The sequence below is a fragment of the Cynocephalus volans genome, chromosome 1 (genome assembly GCF_027409185.1).
Source record: "Cynocephalus volans isolate mCynVol1 chromosome 1, mCynVol1.pri, whole genome shotgun sequence".
Classification (NCBI taxonomy): domain Eukaryota; kingdom Metazoa; phylum Chordata; class Mammalia; order Dermoptera; family Cynocephalidae; genus Cynocephalus; species Cynocephalus volans.
The window spans coordinates 196,570,178-196,575,829 of record NC_084460.1 but is presented as its reverse complement, the minus strand read 5'-3'; the positions used below and the strand labels follow the sequence as shown (position 1 = coordinate 196,575,829).

The 5,652-nt window shown below is 36.1% G+C and overlaps 1 pseudogene; it reads left to right on the top strand.

Annotated features, from left to right (window-relative positions):
* The first annotated feature begins 3,558 nt into the window (after positions 1–3,558).
* On the top strand, positions 3,559–4,081 carry LOC134367537 (protein BEX5-like; annotated as a pseudogene).
* The last annotated feature ends 1,571 nt before the right edge of the window (positions 4,082–5,652 follow it).

Genomic DNA, 5,652 nt, shown 5'->3' with positions numbered 1-5,652 from the left:
CTGCTGAGGTTCTGATTGGCACTGCACTGAATTCATAAATCAATTTGAGGGAGAATTGACAATGTAACAATATTGAGTTTTCCAACCCATGAACTAGTTATAACACTCCATTTATTTAGGTCTTTATTTCCATTGGCAGTATTTTGTAGTTTTCAGTGTAGAGATTTTGCATGTCTTTTAATTTCAGTTTCTGACTGCTTGTTGCCGTGTCATGGTTTGAATGTGTCCCCCAAAAGTTCAGGTGTTAGAAGCTTGATCCCCACTGTAACAGTGTTAAGAGGATAGGAAATCTAATTATGATATTTGAAAGGTGGGGCCTTTAAGAGGTGATTGGATCATGAAGACTGTGCTTCTGTGGAAAGATTAACCCATTCATGGAGTAATGGGTTAAGTTAATGGGTTGTCAGGGAGTGGTTCTGATGGCTTTATAAGGAGAGCAAGTGAGCACATTAACTCTGTCGCTCATCCCCTGCTTGCCATGTGATACCTTGGTCACCATGTGATACCCTGGTCACCACGGACTCTGTACAGAGTTCCCACTCAGAAGAAGGCCCTTATCAGATGCATCGCTGGACTGGGGACTTCCAAGCCTCCAAAACTGTAAGAAATAAACCTCTTTTCTTTATACATTACCCAGTTCCAGGTACTCTGCTGTAAGTGACAGAAAATAGATTACATGCTGGTATATAGAAATACAGTTGCATCCTGCAACCTTACTTATTAATTCCAGTAACTTTTCATAGATTCCATCAGATTTTCTCTGTAGATGATCATGTCAAGTACAAATAAATAGAAACTTTTACTTCTTCCTTGCCAATACACTGCCTTATTTTTATTTATTTATTTATTTTTGCCTATTCCACTGGTGTCTTAGTCCATTTTCTGTTGCTTACAACAGAATCCCTGAAACTGGGTAATTTGTAAAGAAACAAAATGTATTCCTTTCAGTTTTGGAGACTGGGAAGTCCAAAGTCTAGGGGGCCTATCTGGTGAGGGCCTTCTTGGTGGGGACTCTCAGGAGAGTTCCAAGGCAGTGCAGGGCGTCACATGGCAAGAGGGCAAGAGTGTGCTCACATGCTCTCTGCCTCTCCTTATAAAGCCACCAGTCTACTCCATAATAACCCATTAATCCATTAACCCATTACTCCATGAATGGATTAGTTAGTCCATGAAGGCATAGTCCTTACAATCCGATTACCTCTTAAAGACCCCACTTTATAGACCACACCGAAAAAAAAAAAGAAAGAAAAAACAGAAATGGGTGGTGGCTTTTTTAAGTTTGTTAATTATGGCGAACTACAACGATTGACTTTTTTTTTTTTTTTTTTTTTGCACCTGGTCAGCATGGGGATCCAAACCCATGATCTTAATGTTAAAAGGTTGCTAAGTAATTGAGCAAACCAGCCAGCCTCCTATACTGATTGATTTTGAATGTTAAATCAACCTTGCTTTCCTGGGATAAGGCCTACTTGTATTATCAGTTCTATATATTGTTGGATTCATTTTGCAAGATTTTTGTTTAAAATTTTTGTATGTGTATTTTTGAAAGATACAGGTCTGCAGCTTTCTTTCATTGTAATATCTTTGACCTTTTTTTTTTTAATCAGGGTAATGCCGGCCTCATAGAATAATTTGGGAAGTATTCCCTCCTCTTCAATTTTTGGAACAGTTTATGAACTGGCATTGTTTCTTCCTTAAATATTTGATAGAATTCACCAATGAAGCCATCTGGACATGGTGGAATTTTGTGGGGGGAAGATTTTTAACCAAAAATTCTAATTTTTAAAATAGATATAAGGCCATTCTGGTTACCTATTTCTTCTTGGGTGAGCTATGGTTATATGTGTCTTTCAAGGAATTCATCCAATTTATCTAAGTTGTTGAATTTATTGGCATAAAGTTGTTCATAATAGTCCCTTTTATTCTTTTAATATATGTGGAAACTGCAGCAATGGTGTTTCACCTGTCATTACTGATACTGGTAATACTGATCTTCTTTTATTCCTGATCAGTCTAGTTAGAGGTTTGTCAATTTTACCGATTTTCTCAAAGAACCATCTTTTGGTTTCTTTGATTTTCTTTCTTTATTTTTCTATTCCATTTATTTCTGTTCTGGTCTTTATTATTACCTTTATTCTTCTTATTCTGCTTTTAATGTATATTTTTTCTAATTTTTTAAGACAAGAGTTAAGGTCATTGATTTGGTGACTTTCTTCTTTTCTAATATAATTGTTTAGTACTATAAATTTCCTTCTCAGTACTGCTTTAGTGGCATCCCACTAACTTTGATGTGTTATGTTTTTATTTTCTTTCAGTTAAGAATAACTTTCTAAAATTCCTCTTTATTTCTTATTTGATCCATGGATTGTGTTACTTAGTTTCCAAACATTTCAGGGTTTTCTGTTATTGGTTTCTAATTTACTCTAACATATTGGTATGATGTAGTAGTTTTATATGGCTACTGTAATGAGTTACCACAAACTTAGTGGCTTAGAACAATGCAAATGTATTACCTTACACTTCTGTACCTCAGAAGTCTGACATGGCTCTCACTGGGCTAAAATCAATGTGTTGGCAGGGCTGCATTCCTTTCTGGATGCTCTAAGGAAGAATCTGTTTCCTTGCCCTTTCCAGTTTCTGGTGGCTGCCCACATTCCTTGGCTCATGGTCCTCTTCCGTCATCTTCAAAATCAGAAATGTTGGATCAAGTCCTCATGCTGCCCTCTGTCTCGTTCTCTCTCTCCTTCCTTCTTCCACTTACAAGTACCCTGGTGATTACATTGAGCCAGGATACTCCCCCCATATCAAGGTCAGTTGATTAGCAACCTAAATTCCCCTTCTCCATGTAACCTAGTATATTCAAAGATTCCAGAGATTAGGACATAGATATCTTTGGGGGCCATTATTCTGCCTACCACACATGACTTAAATCCTTTCAAATTTATTGAGACCTATGACCCAAAACATGGTCTATCTTGGTGTTAATTGTGCACTTGAAAAGAGTGTGTATTCTGTTATTCTATTGTTGTTGTGTGGAGTGTTTTATAAATTAGGTCAAGTTGGTTGATAGTGTTACTTGGAACTTCCATAACCCTACAGATTTTCTGTCTACTTTTGCTCTAAATTCTTAAGTGAAGAGTATTAAAATCTCTGCTTGTAACTTTGGATCTGTCTTTCTCCTTGTAGTCTATCAGTTTTTGCTTCAAATGTTTTGAAGCTCTGTTATGAGGTGGATAAACACTTACAACATCCTTTTGATGAGCTGACTCCTTCATCATTATAAAATGATGTTCTTTATCCATGTTAATATTCTTTGCTATGAAATCTACCTTGCCTGATATTAATTTAGCCACTCCAGTTTTCTTTAATCTAGTGTAAGCATGGTATATTTTTTCCATATGCTTACTTTCAACCTATTTGTGTTTTTAAGTTTAAAGTGTGTTTTTTATGTGCATCATGCATTTCTGTCTTCCCTCTTTATACAATCTGATGATGTCTGTCTTTTAGTTGGAATGTTTAGATTGTTTTCTCTTCCTACTTGCAGTGTGGCAGTCATTCATGGCGGCACACCACTTCTCTATTGCCCTAAAGGCACGTGAGCCTGTTGCCCAGGGAAGGAGGAAAATGGTAGACCCTGACCCCAATCCAGGCAGGTCTTTAGGTCTATTGGTGTAGCAGATTTCAAGGTTATGAGAGGAAGACTGCCTCTGGTCCCTGCAGAAAGAAGAAACAGGAAAAAACCACAACATGGAAATTGTCCTCCAGGAATCAAAGTTGGGGAGCAGGCCCCAGCGCAGAAAGAAGCAGCTTGCCCTTTAGGAGGTGGTGAGGGCCAGGAGCCTGGAGGAGATATTAGAGGGGGGTGGGCTCCACCTGCCCGGGATTTTGGGGAGAATATGCCCAATAGGCTCGCCAATAACATTGATATGATAAATGGAGATGCAGACAATACAAAACGGTTCACGGAAGAGATGAGATCTAAGGAGAAAGATTGGGGAGCTTCAGTTGGGGTACAGTTGTGCATCCTTATAGGGGACCCCCTCAGCACGTTCATCATGATGAGTTTTGCCTTATGCCCTGAATCGTGAGGTTAGTAATCATAAACTCCCTGCTTTCCAAATGTGCATTTTCTTGTTTGGAGTCCTTCTGCCATTTTCCGATTGGAGATTTCATTTTGACTTAGTCGGTACAATTTTTTTGTCAGCGGGGGAGTGTCATCAACTTGCATGAAAAGATGTTTATTACATATTGTGAAGTTAATAAAGCAAGTTAAAGAGAAAAAAATTGGAATGTTTAAACCACTTTTATATTTAGTGTTATTATTAATGTTTTTGCATAAATATAACGTATTTATTTTCTTTTATTTGTCCCATACGTGTTTGTTTCTCTTTACTCTTTTCCTGATTCCTTAATGTTAATGAGGTATTTTTTATGATTTCATTTTATCTCCTTTGTTGGCTGATTAGCAGTAATTCTGTTTCATTGTTTTCATGGTTGCTTCAGGGTTTATAGTATGCACTTTTAACTTACAACGATCTTATACTACTTACAGTGTGAGAATCCTACATATAGCGTAAGAACCTTACAACAATGTACTTCTTTTCTCCCTCCCAGACTTTATGCTACTGTCGTCATATGTCTCACTCATGCATGTGTTGTAAGCCCACAATACATTGTTATTATTTTTGTTTATTTATTAATAACATTGGTTTATTGTTGTTGTGTCAGTTATCTTTTAATGTCATTTAAATAATAAGAAAATTATCTTACGTTTTTATCCATGTAGTTATTACTTCTGATGCTCTTCATTTTTTCATGTGGACTCGTATTTCCAGCTAGTACTTCATCAGTATCCAAGTAGCATCATTTTCCTTCTGCCTGAAAGCCTTTTATGTTTCTTGTGTAGATCTGCTGGTAATTAATTATTTATGCTTTTGTATGTCTAAAAAATCCTTTAATTCATCTTCATTTTTTAAGGATTTTTTGTTGGATATAGAATTCTAAGTTGACTTTTTTATTTTTTGCCTCCCAATATTTTAAATTATGTATTTTGAAAGGTTTTTTTATGGCATTTTTTTTTCCTGAAAAGCAATCTGCTGCAATATTTATCCTTGTTCATAAGTAGCATGCCTTCATTCCCTGGTTGCTTTTGAGATTGTCTCTTTATTGACGGTTTTGATCCATTTGATTATGATGTACTTGGTGGTTTTATTCATGTCGCTTGTGCTTGAGGTTCATTGAGATTCTTGATTTGGTGACAGTATAGTTTTAATCAAACTTGGAAAATCTCTGGTCATTACTTGTTCAAATATTTCTTTCACTCTTTCCTCCTCTCCTTCGGGGATTACACTTAGTAGACTACCTGAAATTGTCCCACTAAACACTGATGCTGTTTTCAATTTTTATTCTTTTTTTTTCTCTGTTCAATTTTGTACAGTTTCTATTGCTTTGACTTCAAGTTTACTAATCTTTTTTTCTGCAATGTCTAATCTGTTGCTAATCCCACCCACTGTATTTTTTATCTCAGACATTGCAGTTTATTTCTAGAAATTCAGTTTAGGAATTTTTATACATATCATACCTCTACTTAGCTTTTCAAACATATCAAAGACAGTTATAATAACTGTTTTAATGTCTTTGCTAATTCTAACA